The sequence below is a fragment of the Cryptomeria japonica genome, chromosome 4, assembly GCF_030272615.1.
Source record: "Cryptomeria japonica chromosome 4, Sugi_1.0, whole genome shotgun sequence".
Lineage (NCBI taxonomy): Eukaryota > Viridiplantae > Streptophyta > Pinopsida > Cupressales > Cupressaceae > Cryptomeria > Cryptomeria japonica.
In genome coordinates, this window is record NC_081408.1 from 538,560,110 (window position 1) to 538,585,370 (window position 25,261).

A 25,261-nucleotide genomic window follows, 5' to 3' on the forward strand; every position below is an offset into this window, starting at 1 on the left:
GAATGACTTCATAAGAAGAGAATGTAGCTACATTACCTACCACAATTTTGTGTGGAACACCAAACTTGCAGATGATGTTTTCTTTGAGAAAACAACTACCACCTTTGAAGTAGCATGCTTCACTAGAATAGCTTCTACCCATTTGGTGAAATAATCTATAGTTGTGAGAACATAAATGTGCCTTGCACTTGAGGATGGATTGATAACACCAATAAAATTGATTCCCCATTACTTGAAAAGTTCTTCAATCACAACCGGTTTAAAAGGAAGAGCAACCATCTTTTGCTTACCAACAAATTGTTGACAAAGATCACACTTATGCACCCACTTGTATGCATCCTGGAAGAGTGTGGACCAATAATATTTGGCCCTCAGGATCTTGTAAGTTGTTACAGGAGTAGAGAAATGTCCACCATAGGCTAAGTTGTGAAATGATTCCAACAATTTTACGTGTTGTGCTTTATCAACTCACCTCAAGAAGGTGCCATCAATATTTCTTTTGTACAAACAATCATCCCAAAGAAAAAAGTTTGCAACTTTGAGCTTAATGTTCCTCCTTTCCTTATGGTTCAAATATGAAGGGCATTCTCCATATGTAAGGAAATGTGCTATATTGGTGTACCACTCTTCAATGGTGTTAACAACCAACATAGTAGGAAGATTTTCAAAATATCCCTCCTCTTCTTTGCTTTGATCAACTAAGTCATTGAAAGTTGTCTTTCCTTATGCACTCCATTAGAATGTAGATCTACCTTTCATCAGATCAACAATATGATGAGTCTTTTCTATAAAGTCAGGAATAAACCTGCACAAGAAGTTCACTTTCCCAAAGAAAGAATGAACAACTGTCTTGTTGGTAGGCAAAGAGAGATTCTGAATAGATTTGTCTATGTCTAGATCAATCTTGATCCCTTCTTTGGACACAATGTGTTCGAGGAGATTATCTTTTGTCACCCCAAAAATTGATTTCTTGGGATTTAGTGAAATTTCATGTTGTCGCAATCTTTCCAACACTTGTTGTAGATGGTAAAAATGATGTTGACATTGTTTTGATAAAATAGTCAAGTCATCCAAGTACACAACAATGAATTTACCTAGGATGTCTCCGAAGGCTAAGTCCATTGCCATTTGGAATGTGGGGCATGCATTGATTAGTCCAAATGGTATTATGTGATATACAAAAGTGCCCCATGGAATTGTGAATGTAGTCTTGTGCTAATCTGCTTCACTAACCTCTATCAGATTATAACCAAAAAAAACCATCCTCCATAGACAACATTTGAGAACCTATCACTATTTGTAGTACTTGGTCCATTACTCGCAAAGGATAATTATCCTTAAGTGATAGTTGGTTGAGATTCCTAAAATCGACACAAATGCGGATCTCTCCATTCTTTTTATGCAACAGAACTATGTTTGCTATCCATGTTGAATGGTGGATAGGAAAGATAATTCGAGTATTCAACATCTTTTGAATTTCAGAAAGAATGGTTCCTAAAAGCTTTGGATTGTATTGTCATTACTTTTGTCTGAACAGTGCTTCACCGAACTTGACGGTAATCTCATGTTGTACTTCCTTTAATCGGAAAGATTTGAGATCATCATATGAGTAGGCCAATACATCAATATATTGACATAATAGCTAAATAAACTTTATCTTTTTTTTAGATGTACAACGCTTACCTATATTGACAAATTTTGGATCAACCTATAATCCTAGATTGACTTTCTCAACCACCATGGTTGAGTCAGGTCTGAAATGTTGTTGACTTTTAACATAACAGTCATGCTTGACAAACAATCTTTCTATTGAAACCAATCCCTTGGGGATTTTAATTCCTTTCGCTAGTTTGAGATCTTCACCGGTATTGGCATCCAAGTCTCAAACACTACTTCCCGTGGAGGTGAATTACTGCCTTCAAAATACAACTCTTCAAAATTGTCTACAGATTCAAGAAAATTGATTATTTGAGTATCATCATTAAAAAGTTGCTAGTGATCAAAATTATCTAAGACATTGGGTCTAAAGATCAATTCAATAGTGTACTTATCCTGACTAAAGTTTATGTGGAATCAAGAGTGTACCAAATGTGGCAAGAGAAATTGTCCTTTCATTATACTCTCTAGGCGCTATTGAGATATTGAACACATAAAAAGGTTCAATGTAGTCCCATACCAGGTTCTGGTAATGACTAAGCCTCTCATTCTGAGCTTGATATTGGTTTCATACTTGACAAACCACCAACTCAACGTCACCTTGAGAACTAAGATTCTTTATTCTTTTTTTGTGTGTCTTTTCAATCCCTAACAACAAATACTCATATTCTGCAGTGTTGTTAGTATTGTTGAACTGCAATTTAAAAGAGTAGGGAAAAACTTCACCTTGTGGGGATATAAGGATGATCCCTGCACCTAAACCTGAAGAGGCACAACAACCATCAAACTCTAATATCCAAACATCATTAGAAATGCTAGTAGGGGCACCTTCTGAATTTTGAGTAGAAATTTCATCTTTAATAATTATAGCAAAAGATTCATTAGAACCAATTTCAGACTCCTGATCTTCACTGGCATCAGCAAATTTGTTAGTATCTGAGAGACACAAAGAACCAGATTCCTCTGATCCTTCTGTCCAATTGTTTGCAAATTCAGAGACTTAATCAACATGGAAATATTAGTTCCCCATTTTAGCTGACTCAAATAAGATTTGTGCATGAGGATCATCAAATTTCACCACAATATACTTAGTCTCCCTTTCAGGAAGAAGATTCTACATTATGCCTTTAACTAGAATTTTTCCTTGGGGCATATTCATATTAAGCTCTCCTCCACCATCCTTATAGAAGTTACGTCCCAATAACATCCCATAAGAGGCAAGAACATTTGTGACCAATACTGTCATCTTGATCTTTTTGTCTGGAAAGGATGCGAATGTAAATTGACCATCCCTTATTTTCCCTATTAAGGGTACTTATTTATTCTCCATAGAATATTAATTGCCAAAGGCCTTGGTGAGAGAGAAAGCCAAATCATTTGCTACTTTAGCGAGCACCACATTGTCAATGCACCTGAATCAATAACACAATTACTGAGCCTTAAATCATTAACCAACAGAGAAATATAAAAAGGATCTATCTTTCTTGGGGCAGATGATGAAATAGTTACCAGATTATTTGGTAAATATTTAGGCTCAGGAACAATGGTTGTATTTTGAGAAGAACTTTGAGTAGGACAAGTATCCTTGTCTTTAACAAACTTAACTAATCTATCAAATTGATCTGGATTAGCTTGAAGGTATTCAACTTCAGACATCTGAATCTTGGTCTTCTTGGCATGATCTATAATATCAAAAGCTTGGAAAGAACTTGTTGAGGAAGATAAGGGAGTCTCAATTTGAGGTTTGGGATTTGGAGCACTAGGTTTTGCTGCATTGGAAGAAGTAGGGGGGTGAATAGATGTACTTACTTGGTTATCTCCCATTATATTCTTTGGAATCACTGGTAGAGGGGTTCCTCTCTTTGCAATAGTCACCGAAAAATGAGGAATGTCCTTCGCTCCATCATCTTTAGGATGATCGAGTTGACTTTGCGAATGGTTAAGAACTACATGGGATGTTTGCATCAGCTTCTTCAAAACATTCTTCAAAATGCATATAACCAATGGTAGAGTCACCAACCACATATTCTCCTTATCCTTGGAAAATAATTGTGACGTCTTCTTTAGTAGGTAAAAGATCACCTTGTTATGTCTTGAAGTACCCCACTACTGAATTTGAAGGCGAAGCTTCGATAGCAAGCCTCTTTGGTGGAGGCAATATTTTGGCCTAATTCTCAGCTGCATAATTTGAAGAATTATTTGGATAACTTTGGTGAGGAATGTCCTTGTATGGAGTAGAAAAGGATGTCTGAGACATTTGCTTCTTCAAGGCTAACACCTCATTGGCTAGCCTCTGCACCATGGGATCAGTTGTAGTTGAAGATGAAGAATTTGAGGATTCCAAAGGAAGGAAACTTACTCTGATTTTGTTGGGATCTTTCTTTATTTTACTAGAAAGAATCAAATCGTCTTCAATCTCCACAACCACTCTTAATAGGAAACCCACCTCTAGCAACTGAGCATTGACAAAGAAACATTTTAAGTTGTTAGGAGTAGGTTGAGAAGTAGTCCCACATAAGCTCTTGCGTCTCCTTCCGCATTTGGGTGAGCTGAGCCAAAAATGCATGTGTGTCTTATGTCGACTTGAATCTTGCCTCAAATTAGATCTTTAGGGTATCCCAATTTGTAATAGTTTGTGGTGTTAAGTGATAGAACCAATATGTCGTGGTACCTTGTAATGTCTCAACAAAAAGTCTGACTGAGATATCCTCATGTTCAACACCAAGAATAGCACATGCAATATAGAAAGTTGCAATGTGCTCATCTGAATGTTGTTTTCCATCCCCATAGAACTTAGGGATATTCTTCCATAAACCTTGTGGGAGTGGATGAAGCAGTGGGATCAAATTAAGAGGGCCAAAATTTTACCCCCAAGGACCTTCAACTGCCATTCTCACTAGTTGAAATGGTGGAATTACAAATCTTTGTACTTGTGGTATCATTAAAGGCCTGATAGCACTTGAAGCTTCTCCTGGTATAGGAGACCTCAGATTAGTAGGTTGAAAAATCCTTGTACGCTAAAGAGGAGAACGTGCTCTGGGAGGAAGAAAGTCAACATTGTGTTTCTGTAACAACCCAAAAGTAGGATCAATAAAACCTTTACTCCTTCCACGTGTGTAGCCAGAGTAGAATCTTTAGACAAAAATGCAAATCAGCAATTAGAAAGACCAATGATAAGGAACAAAGAATACTTCAACCAATGTATGAAATGCCTTGGTTGCATACTCGTATCCACAATACAGTCGCCAAAAACTGTTGGTTGAAAATGTTGTAAACTTGTGAAGTTTGTAAAATGGTGATTTCAGCGACACTGTGTGAGATCAAATCTCTCCTTGCAGAGGATAGGTTGTCTGCTTATTTCTCTAAAACAGTTTATGAACATAAACTATGACTATTTATTCTAATCTAATATTGGGGTATTATATCATCTTATTATCTTTTTTTTAGAATAGATGCTTATCCCTTTCTCTTATTTCAGAAAGGATATTTCAACTGAGAGCAATAATAATTGATAAACGACAAAGTAATTGAAAAATAACTGAGAAGCATACCAATGAACTTTTAATAACAAAGAAGCAAAGTTTTCGTAAAAGCACAAAGTCTTTAGTTGCTTCTCGGGATGAGAGAATAATAATGAAAGCCCAAAGTCTTTAACCAACTATAATCCTATCAACCTTTTACGAATAACTTATGTAACCCAATATTGATTTTTTCCAAGATAACAAGATACAACTCAAAGTATTTATATTGTTATCCGCACACAATTCCTAATGTTCAAATTCCTAAAAGTAACACAAAATTTACAAAACTGAATTTGATATGTTCTATAAACAATAATTCCTCACACTTCTTTTACTCGATCAAATCAAGATTCTATAATAAAAATGACGTAAGAAAACTCTCACCATAGACTGCAATGAATTCATCACAAAGTTTGAATGCCAAAGATGTTCTCTTCTTTGATTGAATTTGCAAAATAATAATATAAACTCAAAGTTTCACTTTGCTATTCAATTCGATAGAGTTTTGTTGCATAAAAAATAAAAGATACTATTTACAAAGAGCACCCTCATATTTATAGAGGAGGGGCTAAGAGAAAAACTAGGAACTATATATGACTTATTCAAAAGTACAGTCATACTTGACCTTGACTTGTACTTTTGCAACATGTAATTACATATTCCTAAGTTACATGTAACATGTCAAAACAAAACTACAATTTACATATCTAAGAATACAAAAATGATCTAAGTGTCTAGAGACACATCTTATTCTTTTTTCAAGAATTCATCAAATCTCTAAAGAACACTCTGAATTTTTGAATCATCGGGCCCTTAAGAACACTTCGAAATGGTATAGATTTAGATGATTGCATCTTCAATGCTTGTGTACACTTTCTTGTGTTTCTTCGGGATTGTTCTCAAGTCATCTAGAATGACATGAAAATCTATTAGCTTGTCAATGGAGTCCATAGTGAACTCCTTTTCCTCAGTTTTTGTATTGATGAATAGATTGAAATCTTGAATAATATTATCAATTGGGACAAATTTATTACCATCATCAAATAGATTATATGAAAATTTTGAGTTCTTGTTTGAGATTTCAAGGCCTTTGTCCACACTCTCTTTATGTGCCTATTGCAAATCCTTGATCAACTTTTCTAGATTGTTCATTTTATACTCCATGACCTTGTGATGTTCGATGTACATTTGTCTTGTAGGAATGAAACCATCTTCCATCAAGATTTATGATTCAAAATCTCCAAGCTTTAACCATGCATCGTAGTCCTTTTCTAAAACTTTAAGCTCTTGTGAAAAGGTGTCCAATGTTTGGTCCAATTCAGATTTCATGTTGTCCAGACTGTCCATTAACTTGGTGGAAGAACTCAAAAGGTGAGTACCTTAAGAAAGCATCTTGTCAATCCATTCACCAACAACTCTTCTGTGTGCGCCTATATGCTCAATCTTCTCCTTTGATTCATCATCAATTACTGCCTCAATAGGTGTTACAACTTCAGATGATTTGGTGATCTTGATCAATATTTCAGTCAACTTTTTTGCATGATGCTTGTAGTGATCTTTGGTTTCTTTGAGCTTGTCATATCTTTGCACCAAAATATCTAGGGTTGATTGTGCATCATCCTTTACACCATCATGACTTTGCCTTCCAAAATTAATTCTTTTCATTGTGTAATCTTCTAGTTGAACTTCATCTCAAGTCTTATTAGAAGGAGGCTCCACCGCTTCTACATATTTCATCTTAGTTCGGTCCACATTGATCTGAGAAAAGGTTATGGCTTTCTTGTTCATCCTAGTTCGGTCCACATTGATCTGAGAAAAGAATAAAAACTCTTTTAATTATGTATTTTGTCTATGTTTTGATGAAATCTCTAGTTTTGCCAAGTGGTATTTTGAATTCTGTATTTAGTCTATGTTTTGATGAAATTACTAGTTATGTGAAGGGGTATTTGAATATTAATAGTGATATTTGGCACAATTGAAGTAGTATGGGGGAGTTCATTGTGATAGATGACAATTTCACTACTTGAACAAATCAATGAACTCATAAAACAAATTTTATGAGTCATTATGAGGATCTTGAATTTTATTTCAGAGATTGGTAGATATGTCCCATACTATGTTAGATGCTCTTTTGATTTCATTATAATCTCCAATGCCCTCCATTCCCATGAACTATACTGCTCTCTCATTCACAACTTCCTTATGAATGCTAGCATCTTGACCTCAAGAATCTAGTTTATTTAGGTCCTTTTTTGTATTACACCTCTCTCATAGGGATTCTTTTATTGCTAAAAGTCTTACTGAGATTGAGAACGAGGAAATCTAATCTCATAAATCCTTAAGATTAAATACAATGTGACTTGGCAACAATCTAAAGTCAAGTAACGATAAATTCAAAACCATGCTTCCTGCTCACATTTCTTTCGTTGCCGATAGGGTTTCTTTGGATGGTGCGATTGTTGTTGGGCTGACCATCGTTGGAATATCGCATGATGGGTGGCCCCTATTGTACCTACAATGGATGGTGAAAAACGCATTGTGTTTGTTGTGGCTGCCAAGGGGGTAATGCTACAAACGGTCTACAGAAATTTTTGGAGGCTTGAAAGGGAGGGAAAAAAACTGCTTTTTTGTTTTTTCGGCCCTTCCATTGCCACCCTTGGTCATAAGGTGCAAAGACAGTCTAGGGAGAGGTTTACCCTAGTCTCGTGCCCCATGTCAATTAAGTTGTCTGAGGAGACTGAGAGAGAGATAGATTTGAATGATTTTATCCTCTCTTCTTGTGGAGTGATCTGTAGGTTCAAGGGTTTTGGGCCCAATCTGCCTAATCTGCGTGCTTGGATTTCTGAGCATTGGGAGTCACTCATTTATGATAAGGTACATATTTACCCTATGGCAAAAGGATTTTTTATAGCTAAGTTTGAGAATGTAGAGGATAGAAGAATGAGTTTATGTGATAATTTTTTTAGCTGGGAAGATAAATTTGTATTGATGATTAAACTGTGGCATGTTGATTTCAATCCATCTTTGGAAACGTTTAATAAGGTTCCAATCTAGGTGCGGCTCCCTATTCTCCCCCTTCACTTTTGGGTGGATCCTCTATTTGAGGAGGTGGGTGATGTGCTTGGAGATTTCACTTTGGACTCCATTGACAAGCTAATAGATTTTCATGTCATTCTAGATGACTTGAGAACAATCCCGAAGAAACACAAGAAAGTGTACACAAGCATTGAAGATGCAATCATCTGAATAGGTACCATTTTGAAGTGTACTTAAGGGCCTGATGATTCAAAAATTCAGAGTGCTCTTTAGAGATTTGATGAATTCTTGAAAAAAGAACAAGATGTGTCTCTAGACACTTAGATCATTTTCGTATTGTTAGATATGTAAATTGTAGTTTTCTTTTCACATGTTACATGTAACTTAGGAATATGTAATTACATGTTGCAAAAGTACAAGTCAAGGTCAAGTATGACTGTACTTTTGAATAAGTCATATTTAGTTCCTAGTTTTTCTCTCAGCCCCTCCTCTATAAATATGAGGGTGCTCTTTGTAAATAGTATCTTTTAAATTTTTATGCAACAAAACTCTTATTGAATTGAATAGCAAAGTGCAACTTTGAGTTTATATTATTATTTTGCAAATTCAATCAAAGAAGAAAACATCTTTGGCATTCAAACTTTGTGTTGAATTCATTGCAATCTATGGTGAGAGTTTTCATATGTCATTTTTATTATAGAATCTTGATTTGATTGAGTAAAACAAGTGTGAGGAATTATTGTTTATATAACATATCAAATTCAGTTTTGTAAATTTTGTGTTACTTTTAGGATTTTGAACATTAGGAATTGTGTATGGATAACAATATAAATACTTTGAGTTGTATCTTGTTATCTTGGGGAAAATCAATATTGGGTTACATAAGTTATTCGTAAAAGGTTGATAGGATTATAGTGTGTTAAAGACTTTGGGCTTTCATTATTATTCTCTCATCCCGAGAAGCAACTAAAGACTTTGTGCTTTTATGAAAACTTTGCTTCTTTGTTATTAAAAGTTCATTGGTATGCTTCTCAGTTATATTTCAATTACTTTGTCATTTATCAATTATTATTGCTCTTAGTTGAAATATCCTTTCTGAAATAAGAGAAAGGGATAAGCATCTATTCTAAAAAAAGATAATAAGATGATATAATACCCCAATATTAGATTAGAATAAATAGTCATAGTTTATCTTCATAAACTATTTTAGAGATATAAGCAGGCAACCTATCCTCTGCAAGGAGAGATTTGATCTCACACAGTGTCGCTGAAATCACCATCTTACAAACTTTACAAGTTTACAAAATTTTCAGCATGATTCTCTAGTTGTGCAAGTGATTTATGTTGGGGTTGTTGGTGCTAATGGGATTTGTGGGCTTCAGATGGAGACTATGTTTGAGTCCCCTATTGATTGGGGGAATGGTGCCTAGGCGTCCACTCCCTGCATCAATGTCTTGGGTGATATTGGCTCATCTGTTGGGAGAGATTTTGTCAATGTGTTGGTGCGTGTTTCTTCTGTTGGTTTTTCCTCTCAAGTGGGGGGTGGTTCTGCAAATTGGCATAGTAAGGCCGCACAAGTGAAGGAGGGTTGGGTCACTATTCAAGGAAAGAAATCTAGGCGTTCTTCGCCCTATTTTGATATGACTCTTTGTTCCCACAAGAGCAAAGTTAAAGGTAATTCTTGATGGGATGGTTTTTGTTTCTGGCTATGGGAGCCTCTTGTCTTTTGGTTGTCTGTTTATCTAATGCTTCATCTTTAAGACAAATTCTCTTTTGAGTTTTGCTAATTCTAATTCTTTTAGAATCTCCTTTGTAAAGGGTTTCGGGGACCCCTTCAAAACCTGTTTTTCCTTATTCAAAAACAATCTAAAGTCAAGTGTATGAAGATGAACCAACCTCAACATGTCAACCTTATCTCTTGATCGAACCATGAAACACATATCATAACTAAAAGCTACATTGTAAACTTAAATAATTCTCTAATCGAATCTTGATGCTTTTAAATTAATCTCATACTTTATGCCACTTAAACAATCACTTGTTTATTTCCATGTGATAACCCTACACATTGTTATACCTTTACTATCACTTTTATTTTTCTTTCTTATGGGTATTAAAATCACATTTATTTACAACACCAACCTCCTGATATAATTTGTGTTCCTCCAATATTGAGGAAACAATCGTTCTATTGTAACTTATTCTAGTATTCCACCATTTGAAGTGCTAGAGAAAAAACAATCGCATTTATTTACAACACCAACCTCCTGATATAATTTGTGTTCCTCCAATATTGAGGAAACAATCATTTTATTGTAACTTATTCTAGTCTTCTACCATTTGAAGTGCTAGAAATTTAAACAATCTTTATCATTCTTCATATGAGTTCAAAACACCCTTTCTAATTCTAAAATGCCAACTTATATGAATTATTTATCATATAATAAACCATCCCTCATGTACAAATAAGGATTTACAAAACAATACAGAAGAACATCAAATAATACCTCATCTTTGAACTCCAATGAAAATAAAATTATAAATTAAATTGCTTACACATCCATATCCACTCCTTCTTACGACTATTCTTAAGGCATATAGATGTGAATTATTCACAACCTTTGATTCCCTCACAAACTAACTTATTAGAAACTAGATTTGAGTGAGAAAATGAGTCAAACATAGCATTAATTTTCTTGCCTCTCACTTTCACCTTACTTTGGAATAACCAAGTGTGGGATCTTGTTCTCCTTGGGAATATCACCAAAATTTTATAATTCATTATTGATTGTAGCACATAAAAATTACTCATAAATGCATGTGTAGTACGCTTAATCTCTAATTGTTGTCATGATACTTAGGCTTGGATGTCCTTCTATCTTTAAAAGGTGTCAAATCAAGGTGTTCTTTTTGAAGTGCCCATTTTTATCAATACAATCATAATAATATATTCATTTGCCTCTTCCCTTAGATTTGATTGAAGAAACAAAGTTCATCTTGCATTTTTCTTTGTCGTATTCTTCTTCTTTTATTGTCACGAAATTGTTGCTCATCACTTTACTTTCCTTTTTTAAGTTCAAGTCTCATTTCTCATCTATCTCAAGGTATTGTGTGTGAGCACACTCCTCGTACATATCTTAGGGATTTCATCTTCAAGTTTTAAAATAGCCATCCAACATATTTCATGATAACTTCATGATCTATCACATCATTCCTTGATTGCATTACACTCTTTCTAAATTCATTTATGCTTGCACTCTTTGTAATTATCTTTATCTTAATTAATTTTGTTGCAACACCCCCTTCACTTTATGGATTATAGGACAATATTATTTATGAATCATTGCTTTAAATTCTTTCTAATTAAAACTAGTTGCACTTTGTTAATTCCAACCAATGTGCATAATTATCATACCATTAAGAGCATGCATAAAAAAGATTTACAATTACAAAATAATTTGCTTGGCAGGGACATAACTAATAAAGATTAAAGTATACTTTCATATGTGACAGCCATTGGTTCAACTTCTCAATGCTAATTTCACTATCATAGTTATGTATATCAACTTTTGTCTTCACCTAAAAGATTATTCTCTTTATGGGCTCACCTTGCTCCATCTCTCTTCTCTTTAGTTGTCATTCCTACATATTTTATTTGAAAATTCCTAACCTGGATAGGACCAATATATGTCTCTTTTTAATCTATCCATTTTCTCCTCTATGCTAATAATTCAAGCAATATATTTTTCAATGTTTCAAAAATGTTTTTTTCTCAATAGCTTACCATTCATGCTCTCCTTAGGTATTCTAGATAATTCCAATTTTAATCTTAAAATGTAATAAATTCTTGTCTCTAGCTGATCTTATAGATGTCATATACTTGAAAACCATCTAAAAACTAATTACTTAAAAGATACAATTTCTTTGATACAAATTGATCTATAAATATGAAGGATATTCCTCACACTTCCATTGGAGCCATATACTCAATGAAATGCTTCAGTAAACTCTCAACACACACCATAAATCACCTCTATTGCAATGTCAAATCAACATAGCACAATGTGTACAAATCAATAACATGTAACTGTTGGCCCAATTTGTCGTTGCATCAAAAGACCAATCTATCAATGTTTGATACAAACTATAAAAATATGGATCACACGGGAGGCAGTTAGTCCCTTGTCACGAATCCCCAGGGGAGAGCTGACCATTTTGCCAACAATCTCCCCCTCAGTGTTACCCAAGGGGATTCGAACCCATGACCCAACACTCTGATACCATTTGTTGGCCCAATTTTTCATTGCATCAAAAGATCGATCTATCAATGCCCGATACAAACTGTAGAAATATGGATCACACAGGAGGCGGTTAGTCCCTTGTCATGAATCCCCAGGGGAGTGCTGACCATTTTGCCAACAGTAACATCCCACCGATATAAAAGAATAGATGATAATCGCACACATAATGTAACACAAAACAAATTGTTGGAGAAAACCTAACATTGAAGAAAAAAATCAAGCTCCAAAGAGAAAAGATTCTAACCCCAAACTAATTACTATACTGAATTTGAGACTTTGCTTGAAATAAACTAGAAATATCATATTTATTGAAATAATAGAATTAATCAACTTTTTTTTTAGGATTTAAACTTGTTGAACTGAATAGCTTGTTAATTTCATATCTATTTATATCTTTTAAGCTTGATCTAGTAACAAATCCATAATAAGTCTAGTATTTGAAATACTTAGTTATTTTACAATAAAAAGATTGAGTATAAATGTTTTATAGCATCGTAGTCAATATAAATGATATACTACAATGATGTTGAAGCTCTTAAAACACTTTCAACTACCCTCTCACCATGAACAAAATCATAAAAAATTATTCCTAGTACTAACATTACATATAAATGAGATCTAACCCCACCAAAGTCATGGAAAAATAAAAATTACCTTCCTTCAACCTCTCACCCTCTTATAATGGTAAATCAAATGACAAATTGGGATAACTAGATGATTTAAACTCCTTGAATTATATATTCTATCTATGTTTTAACAACAAAATATATATATTTCTATTGGGTTGATTTGCATTTGCCATGTTATTCTAGTTTTTTCCATGATATTTTGATGCTCATTGTAGAATTATTTTATGTCTATTGTGTTCAAGGATCATTCGATATGAGAGATGGTGAATTCGCCATCTAAACAAATCAATGAAATGATTAAAATCTGAGTCATTTTTAGGTTTGTTGCACCATTTTGAAGATCATTAGACATGTCACATGGTATATTGGATTCTACCCCAACTTCATTACAATCTCTAATGCCCTAAATTCTAATGAAATATAGTTATTCTTCACTTGTAAATTCTTCATGAATATAGTCATTATGACTTCTTTTTTCGATCAATCTTTTTGTACACTATTTTGTGATGATGAATACTATATGAAAACTCTTCATAAAAAATGAAGGATTTTAACACATTAAAATACCTAAAATGTTGATTTGATGTTGCAGTGATCAAAGATAATGAGGGAATCTTTCAACCATAAGTTTAAGAGTGATGAAGCGAAGGAAATATTGATGAAAAAGGTGCAGGAGGACTACATTGAAATAGGAGGACTACACTGAAATGGGATTGGCTCTAGAGAAAGGGTTGGAGGAGCTAGAGAAGAGAGGGTGTGCATATCAAGAAGAAAACCTCAAGTACATGGATGTGTTTTTTGCCCCATCTATTCCATGGTTTACACCCACTAAAGAGTTGTTGGGCTTACATTTACCTAACAGTGAGAAATGTCCATGCTTGCACAAGTGGATTCAAAAATTTCTCACAAATGAATTGGTGAAGTCAACACTTCAATATGTTGGTAAATTGACAGAGTATGCCAAAATTATGTGGCCTTAATTATATCAATTCAAATATCTTTATGTAATAATGCATGCTCAATAAACTGAATAACTCCTTCGAACATATTTTCTTATTCATTGGCATTGGTATATCTAAAATCCATTTCCATCTATAGATCTGCCTATTCTCATTAATACATTTTTTTTATGTTAGATCCTATTACTATTTGATTCTTGATGTTTTGGATTAACTTTACTAGGCAAGTTGGAAGATTGATAGTTCCTCTTTTATTCCATACATGTTTGTTTTTTTAATTTTTATTTAAGTGGTTGTGAGTCAATCTTACAAGATTTATCTTCATATATGGTGAAATCGTTTTATGGTTGTGTAAAGCGGAAAATCAATCGTACCCTAGTTGCTCTCCCCTCTTCCAACTCCAAGGAGAGAGAAGGGAGGTCGCTAGGGTTGATGGTTTTCACTTAGGGAGACTTTACATTCAAAAGAGGGGTTGAAACCCACAAGATCCAATCCCACACAATGCAAGATTGGATGCTAAATGAGTTTCAAGGGTTAAGACAACAAGGCTACCCTCTTTTGTAAAGAATGTTGATAGAAGAATTAAGCTAGGAATGCATAGAAAGTGAGAAAGATTCGCTTATAAACTGAGATAGGGATATAGGATGAAGCTGCGGACCTGGAATTAGCAGTAAAATGTCGATACAGTGTTGTCCTGCAAATTTGAGCAAAAGTTGACGGGACGATGGCGCCCGGAGTGCACACGGTCCTCCGAAAAATCCGCGAAACGAAGGGGGATCTGTTCGTCTCTGCACAAGGATTCCAGATCTTCAATTTCAGCCGCGTACCTGCAACCTACACACAGAAAAGCGAAGACGATTGGGGGGTTAGGGATTAGGGGTTTGCCTTTAGGTCAAACCCCGGTTTTGGAATTAACCAAGTAATGAGAAATGTTGTAAATGTAAATGATTGTAATGTAAAACAAGTACTAATACCCTGTTGTAAGGATGTTTGTATCCTTATGTGCGAAGGTATAGATGTTGTTGTTTGTTGTATGTTGTAGTAGTATGTAGTAAGTGATCTCCTCTTCAATGGTTGAATCCTTGTCTTGAATGCAACACTTAGCCTTGAATGGAGACTTAGAAGGAATGCTTGAATGCTTGAATGCTTGAATGCTTGAATGTTTGAGTATAGTTTCCACGCCTTTTCCATCATCATCATGTCGAATGAAAGAGGAAAATGTAGTTTATATACTTGCCAATTAGGGTTAATAGACTGATTTTCCCGACCTTAGGCCGACCAGGAAAGTTTTATTTTCCAAATTGCAAACAAAAAGACCCGAAGTCCCAAAGGAGACCGGGCCCAAAATAGGGCCAGGGACCAGGGCGCTGGGCGCCATGGTCCTGGGGGACCAGGGCGCTGGGCGTCCTGGTCCTGAAGGACCAGGGCACTGGGCGCTCTGGTCCCACCTCCCGGGACAGCAGGGTGCAAAGGAGGTTCAGGCCAGGGTGCAAGAAAATGCAGTTTTTAGTGTCGAAAACAGGTTTCGGGGTCTCCATTCAGGTTGCGTGTTGCATCGCCATCGTGAAGACCGAAATGCAGTCGAAATTGCAAGTGTCGCAATTTTAGGACGCTACAGGTTGCATGCAATTTTTGTTGATTATTGTGATAATGATATTTGAAAGTGTTCGTAAATGATATTTAAATTTGATAAATATATGGAAATGTAATGCAAATAAAGATCTAGATCTTAAAAAATATATAAAAGAGAGTAAAACAAAATTTTGATGTCTTTATTCAACAAAATGTTTATAATATTCAAATCAATATAAATATATCAGAAAGAAATTTATTTGTTAGATAATTTATAAATTTTTCTATTCAATTCTCCTAATTAATTAGTTTTTGTTTTAAGTGTGAATTCTATTGAATATTTTATGTCTTAATGTGATATTAGATTTTAAAAAATAAATTATTTTTTATATTTTTTAAGATAAAAATAAAAATAAATGTTGATTGTTTAGCCAAGTGGGCCTCTGATCAAGGGAAAGGCTTGGCATATTGTGGATAAGGGCTAGTTATCTCCAAAATGTCTCATTTATTGGACCATTTAGTGGATACTGATAGAGTTCAGTAATTTTTTCTTTGATGGGCTTTTGGCCCTTCTTGCTTTGTTTCTCTTTCTTTGATCTAATAAATTTTTACCCTTCTTTTAGTTAAAAAAAACAACAAATAAATAAACTAATGAACTTAAAATTTGATTGGTCCAATTTAAAAAATAGAACAATATAAAGATAGAACTCAAAATAAATAAATAAATAAATAAAAACAAAATCTAAACCCATAATTTAATTGAAAAACTACTCATTAATTAATAATATTTAAAAGATAATAATTAATAAAATAGTAACTAATTCATTTTCATTTTTCTTTCTAACTATTGCCCTCAATGCAAAATTGATACATAAAAAATCAAACATTTTTTTATTACCAAACCCCACCTACAATTAACAACAATAAAAACTCCAAAATGCAATGTTTTTTCACCTAATTGGTAAAAAAGTCTATTTGATTTCTTATGACAAGTACAAAAGAGGTTTTGAATTGAAATTTGTTGTAATTTTTTCATTAAAGGTAAAGCAGGTTTTAAAGGGACCTAAAAGCAGGTTTTAAAGGGACCTAAAATCCTATACAAATAGATTTTGTTGGGATCTGAAACCCACTTATAGACAAATATGATAAAGATATACATCAATATGTTTTGTGTGAGCATGAAATGTAGGATGATTTTGCAAACCAATAGCACTTTATTAAAAATGTTTCTCACTATCTTGTTCACAAAATCAATAGTTGAGCATGAACTCTTCAACCAAATTTCTTATTTACAAGCATGTGTAGTAACCATATATTCCACTCTACTAGTTGAAAGTGACTAGTTATCCTTTTACCATTACTAACAGACCCTCCAAATAAAAATACATAACCACCAGTAGACCTCATGTTATCCAAGTCACTAGCCTAGTTTGTATCCATGAGGCCCTATATGCTTAATAATCTATCTAATTCACCAATTCCATGAGATCACATTCCTATATTTATTTTTCCACATAGATACTTGAATACCCTTTTAAACTAAGTCCAATTTTCATTTCCCTAGTTAGGCATGAACATCCTCAATACTCACATTGCTTGGGTAATCCCTAGTCTTGTGTATGCTATTGCATACATCGGCTACCTACTACACTAGCATAAAGGAACTATTTTAGGTCTCTAAATTATTCATCTAATGTGAATGTGCATGAAGGTGGTATACAAAAGTAGCCAAATGGCCAATTTGTGACATAACATGTTCACAATATATTTAAAATCAAATAACACAATCATGTTATGGCTTGGTAAATACCAAGCTCCATAACGTGACGAAATGTGCTTGTATTTTGTGGCTCATAAAATGTGCTTGTTGTTTGTGAGTCATAAAATACACTTGCATTTTGTCAACCACAAAACGTGCTTACATGCAAGTGCATTTTGGGGCTCATAAAATTTTGTATGTATTTTGGGGCTCATTACATTGTTAAGAATTTTGTATGATAGAGAGGATGACGAAGAGAGAGAGATAAAGAGGAAGATGGGGATGAGATAAAGAGAAAGGGAAAAGAGAGAGAGAGAGAGAGAGAGGGGGGGATATTAAGTTTTGGTGATCAGATTATAATTTCAAAATTATCCTCCAAAGAACTAGATACACCTCTTAGGACAGTTCCTATACAAATCAAACCAAGGGTTCAATCTGCCAAAATGATGATCTAATGATCAACAAAGGAATTTTAGAACAAAGGAGAAAATCAAAACAATTGTTGATAGTGTAATGCTGATTATGAGAAGATAGAAAATATGCAGAACAAAGGACACGATCTGTTGTTGATGTTGGGCAACTTGATTCGTTAGAATGTGGGACTGAATGTCATATGCTTTTGTCTTATGCTAAGTTTGATGTCAAAGTGAAGGAAGAGATTGAATAGATATACGTAGCATTATATCTAATTCAAACAACATGTCTTCCTTAGCCATTAGGACTCTTCCTAACTATCATGACTCTCTAAGGTCGATTAGACAACAAACACGTCTAACAGCAAGTTAAAAACAAAATGATTAATCATTGCATCAGTTCAAGTGTGAACACGTCCAAGATTGATTAATTAACATAGATTAATTATGAATCAATTCACACTTTGACATTTACATAGAATCGATTCATATGTAATATGCATTACATAGAATCGATTAATATATTAATTGATATATGTTGATTGTCTAACACAATCAAATCATATAATAGTCAGTTCAAGAACAATGTATATTAATTATTAAACTAACTATTTAGATGACTCGGTCAGATCAAATTATTGACTGACGCTAATCTTCAACACTCTTTCTTAGTTAGGGAGGTAATTTGCTCAAGATCTGAGTCACAAAGGTATCACCTTACTGTGACAATAAACAGTATGGCATATCCATAGAAATCACCTCATGTGATGTCCACCATTATGGCTTATCCACGGATATCACCTCACGTGATATCCACCATAGAGATCTCCTCAAGTAATATCCACCATTATGTCTTATCCACGGATATCACTTCACATGATATCCACCATTATGGCATATCCATAGATATCACCTCATGAGATATCAATCATTATGGTTTATACATAGATATCACCTCACATGATATTAACCATTATGGCATATCCATAGACATCACCTCACGTGGCATCCACCATTATGGTTTATACATAGATATCACCTCACGTGATATCAAACATTATGGTATATCCATAGACATCACCTCACGTGACATTCACCATTATGGTTTATACATAGATATCACCTCACGTGATATCAACCATTATTGTGAGATTGTCGCCTCACAATAATGGTGAGATGTACAAGTGTTCATCATTGTGAGATCGACATCTCTCAATGATATTCACCATGGCTCATCGAGAGGGTAAACACACAAATACAATAAAATAATCACAGACTCTCTTGCGTGATGTTTGTCATGGCGCCACACACATGACATCCACCATGAACCATATCAGAGGGTGTAGATAAGGGCTTTCACCTTAAGTCTCTCTCAAATAGAAATGCAATAACAAGACTTTACACTTTAAACTTCTCTCTCACAAAGAAGGATGCATTAACACAAGTTTTCATGATGATGTGACTCTCTTTGGAGCTCCACCTACTTACACCAACCTTCTGACCTCCTTGTCCAAGATTGCCTACAATGCTTGCCTTAGGGAAATGGTTTCCAACGCACACCTTTAACACTGTTAAGAGTTCAAAACTGTCCTTCTCTACCTTATCCTAGATCACCCTATTCTAAATAGGTTGTGGAGCTACCAAAGTCAAATCCATCTTGACTGTCTTGTGCAGTTTTGTCCTCAACTGGCCTTGCAACACTGCAACCCACTTAGTTGATACCTTCACTTCTTCTCAGAACTCCCTCTTGATCCCTACCTCAAGGATTGCAAAGAAATCGTCTGGAAGTGAACTCCCCTTCATTAACTAATCTCTGAATTTTAATCCTTTTCTCGGATATTCTCTCAACTCGAGTCTTGAATCCTCGGAATTTAATTCCTTCTCTATGTCATTTCATCCTCTTTGAAGAAACTGATCGCAAGGACAATCTGTATAGGTTCTTCCTCTTCGAGAGATGTCTCCAATGATGTTAGCCAACAGCTCAGTTCTATGACTACAAGCAATGTCTCCATGTTTGTTCATCTCTTCAGCCTTCGAGACTTCTTACAATATGCATCAAGCTCTTTCTTGAAATTCTCTCATCATCCTTTTGTCGTATTAAAAAAATACATTTATATGAAGTAACCATGGTCCATACACTTGCCTTCATAAGAGCATGTTCCATCCTTAAAAAAATGGAAACAATTAGTATCCCTGACAATAATTGCTTTCCTCACAATATTGGATATGAACTTAGTAGCCCTTATGACAATCACCCCACACATGACAATTCTTTGTGATGCGAATGGGAGTCCTAGAGCTTGTGTTGATAAACCACAAAAACAGTATCCAAACTCTCACTATGTATGTACAGCAAATGCTCCTTCATCTCTTCCTCGAGATCATGTAACATAAAATTTGTGTCAGGAATATACCCAACTGTCTTCATCTCCCCAACCAAGTTCTCTAGAGCTAAGTAAATTTCATGTGTTTGAGGATGCGATCTATCTCCCGCAAGGAATGTGTGAACCTTCTTATCCGCATCAATGAAGCTACATCCTAGAGTCTTCTTCAGTCTCTCGTCTTCTTAATATTGTTCTCAAGATGTTCACGTTAGCCCATCAGTTTTTTTTTTCTTAATTGTTGTCTTAACATTACCAATCTTAATCGCACCTCCTCAATATTGTCTTCTTAAGGAAAGTATTTGATCGATGGTGTTAATTTTGTTCCGTGGAGAAACATTCATTCGCCCATTTGCTTGTCAAAACGGTGCAGAGGCACGCCGCTTTGAGCGTTCCACGCTCACCGCACCATCAATACAAAGGAACGCTTGCCACATGTTCAAAGCACCGAGAACCTTTTTGTTGTTGTGATTATGATAATTTTGTTGCTGCTAGCAGTGCTAGTCGAGTTATTATCTTCCACCACTTCGTCAAAGAAGAAGTCACAAATGTACTCTAGCAACGTCGTTAACTAATGTCATCAAGAACCTGTCCTTGTTTACATCAATGCTTTCTACTATAAGCACTTGTTCATCGACCATTCTTTGTTTATCGATCAAGATGCCTGATCAGTCAATTAAGTCTTGAGTCCTTGCTTGATAGAGCGGTAAATGTCAAAACACAGAACCACAGCGTCAAAAGAATGACGTTGCTGAGGACAATCACAGTGTCACAGGCAAGAAATCAGCATGAGTGGAACTTTAACCGCCCCAACAAACAAACCGCTGCGGGCTCTAAGTGAGAGAACCTGTCCTCAGCCGCGTGCAGGGGGTGAGATGCCTTCGCGCGTCCAATATATAGACACCCATAATGCCTTCTGCCTATCGAGGAATGTTGACTGAGGACGTCTCCACAAAAACCTCTGGCCACAGGTTCTATAGACTGATGCGCCCCCGCCAATGTATATGCTGCCAGTGTGTATGCACCTAAAGACCAACAAGTAGGACAACAATGACCTGGCCATTACGTGCTTCGTCTCCCCGGAAGAATGTGCAGGCTAGTGCTTTGCGGGCCTTGTCGCAAATCTCACCTCAATTGCACACAGAGACGCTAAACACAGAGACGACTACGGTTTTGGAGAGTCAAAAACTGAAGGATTCTTCTGTTGCTCTCATTTATAATATTTTTCGCCATTTGTGATAAGCTTGAAGCATGCCATGCAGATTGCACTTCTTGATTTGCGAATAAACAATATAGTCTAATACGTATTATATTTATCATATTAGAGTCTAGACTCAGACATTGCATCCGGTCCACAGACCATGCGCTGTCTCGGGCATGGTTGTCGTCTACTCTGTCCTGAATACTCCTTCCATTTAAAACCTACTCTCTCAGGATTTCGTAACTGCTCTGATACCATGTTAAATTTTGGTGATTAGATTATAATTTCAAAATTATCCTCCAAAGAACTAGATACACCTCTTAGGACAGTTCCTATACAGATCAAACCAAGGGTTCAATCTCCCAAAATGATGATCTGCTGATCAATAGAGGAATTTCAGAACAAAGGAGATACTCGGACAAATTGTTGATAGTGTAATGTTGATTATGAGAAGATACAAAATCTGCAGAACAGAGGACACGATCTGTTGTTGATGTTGGGCAACTTGATTCGTTAGAATGTGGGACTGAATGTCATATGCTTCTGTATTATGCTAAGTTCGATGTCAAAGTGAAGGAAGAGATTGAATAGATATACGTAGCATTATATCTAATTCAAACAACACGTCTTCCTCAGCCATTACGACTCTTCCTAACTATCACGACTCTCCAAGGTCGATTAGACAACAAACACATCTAACGGCAAGTTAAAAACAAAACGATTAATCATTACATCGGTTCAAGTGTTAACACGTCCAAGATTGATTAGTTAACACAAATTAATTATGAATTGATTCACACTTTGATATTTACATAGAATCGATTAATATATGAATCGATTCACATGTAATATGCATTGCATATAATCGATTAATATATTAATTGATATATGTTAATTGTCTAACAGAATAGAATCATATAATAGTCAGTTCAAGAACAATGTATATTAATTATTAAACTAGCTGTTTAGATGATTCAGTCAGATCAAATTATTGACTGACGCTAAAGATAAAGATAGAAAGAGATAAGAGACAATGAAAGATATTTAAATAAAGGTGGAGAGAGAGGTATATAGAGAGAGAGGGGGAAATGGAGAGAAAGTGAGGGAGAGGGGTACGTATAGAGTTGTGAGAGTGAGATATAGGTAGACATAGGTAATAAAAAAATTTGAGGAAATGAAGGAGGGAGGGAGAGGAATATTTGGAGATAGAGGGAGAGAGATAGGTGAGAAAAGGATAAGTAGAGAGGAAAGGAGCGAGGGAGGGAGAGATAGAGATGGATAGAGAGATAGGTAAGAAAAATAATAGAAAGGGAAGGAGAGAGAGAGAGAGGTGTAGAGAGAGAGATGCGGGAGAGTTAGGTAGATAGAGAGAGGTGAGTAAAAGATTAGAGGAGGAAGGAAATGAGAGGAAGAGAGAGGGAGAGAGAGTTGAGAAATGAGTAGAGTTGGAAGGAGGGAGAGAGTGAGAAGTAGATAGAGAGATGGGGGAGGGAGGGAGAGAGAGAGAGGGGGGGGGGAGAGAGGGGGGTAAGAGTGGGATATTTAGAGAGATATTAAGAGGGTGGGTTAGAGGGAGGGAGATCTAGAGAGGTGAGAAAAAGAGCGGAGAAGGGAGGAGGGAGGGAGGGAGAAGTAGGGAGTGAGAGAGAGAGAGATTGGTTCAATGGGAGGGAGAATTACAGACAAAGAGGTAAGTGAGAAAATTAGTAGAGAGAATATTAGAGAGGGGGATAGGGAGGTAGATAGAATTTTATATAAATCATACAATTGAATCGAAAAGACATTTTATTATAAATCATAAAACTTATAATTACATTAAAGTTAAATATAGATAAAGAAAACATTGACGAAAGAAAATATCATCAAACTTTGTAATAGAAAATCAACAATTAAAAGATAAGATCACTAGGGGAAGAGGATCAGTAGCTGTTATAGCTAACTTTGAATACCCATAGATCCTAAGCGATAAATCGGATTTCAACAATTTTATTTTTATTGTCTTCCTATGCAACGTAATTGTTTATAGCTATTATTCCAACTTTTGGGTAGTAAATACAAACACTGTGGGGTCCATTATGCTCACAAGGGTTAAAAAATGGTCATTTAGAAGTGTTGATACCTACTTAAAGATGCCCCAACAACTATACACTACAACCACCTCATAAATGTCAATACTTACACACAAATGCTCTAGTAGTCGCACATTATGGGTACCAATAAAGTTGCACAACTCCTCCAAATTTTAACTACTAAGAGTACAAGGCAACTATTAGTAAATGTGAAATTTACTAGCACTTTCAGCCTTAGGGGGTGCAAGGGTAGCCGATAGGTAAGTAGAGAAAACAATAATAAAATTTAACATTTACAATTGTAATACATTTTGTAGTATTGTAATTCTAATATTAGTGTATTATAAAATTTATGTATAGTATATGGATTCCATAATTATTTGATGCACTAAAAAGGCCCTTGTGTAGAAGCATTTTCTAAGAGAATGTACATGAATAACCTAGTCCAGTTCCTATACCTTTGTTCCTTGTTGCTTTAATCTGCAAATGTCTTGAACAAACACATGTTAATTCCGTTTTTGTTAAAATTGCAAACTTCCATTTTTTCTAAATATGAGATATGCAATCCCTTCCATTTTTTGGTCTTTTGTGGTATTGATTTGAGAGAGAGGGTACCCAAGAGTATGTTCACTTGGTGGGATGCACCTATGTTGTTGAATTGCCTCATAGAGATCCCAAAGGTGCTTTCAGATATGATGAATAATTATTTAAATGCAGAAAAAGAAATATTAGCAGGAAAATAAAGTATTACTGAAAGTAATGCAAGGATTTAAGGTACAAGTAATTTTGCAAGCATTTAGGGGAAGCACGTAACTATTTGACAAAATGCCTTGTCTCATGCTATAATGATTGCAACTATCGAAGTTTTTAGATATCCTTTATATAAAACAAAATAGCCTTTGACACGTGGCAAACGAATTTGACACGCGTCATTGGGTTTGCAGAATTCTCATCGTTGGAGTGGGTTTTTTTTTCGGGCTTTGTTAACACGTGGAGATGGAGGGCCTTGTTTCAACGATGACGAGGACGGAAGAAAATGTTGATACGATTTTCTGACGTGAGCCAAATTGGTGAGGTGTTTGACTTTTGGTGTTGATCTTTTGTATTTTATAAATTCATTTATATTTATCATTAAGTAGTGTGTTCAAAAATACATTGTAAGTATCTAGTATTTTTTTTTTTGTTCCATTGAGAGATGTTTTTTCACTTTTTATCTAGTTGTTTTCTAATTTCAGGGGATCTCATCCTCAACATGAAAACTTCGCAATAATATATGAGTAGGTGTATTGCAATGCCAAAAATTAACCATTAGACTATGTCATTATCAATATCTTTTATCTAGTTGTTGAATCAATATCTTTATATATTTTTAAATAATAAAAGTAATTAGCTTTGCCAAGTGTAAACCATCAAACATCAAATTCAATTTTTATGTGAGGATATATTAAGAATAGAAGGCAAGTTTGCAAATATCAAATTTGTGGACCCAATCAAATCTAAAAGACAACTTCAACCTATAATTGAGAAACTTATATTGTTGATCTTAGTAGAAGACTTGGATCAAGTGGTTCTACTTGGGAGAGGACTACTAAAACATCACCTACCACATGTCAACCAATATCACGCCTTTTATGGCTTTGTATGGCTATGAAACTTGAAGATTAATTGATCTCATTCTAGCAAATATCAAGGTACCCGATGAAAATGATATGATCAAACAAATCCAAGCCATTCTAAAGTCACTCAAGAATAATATCTGACTGG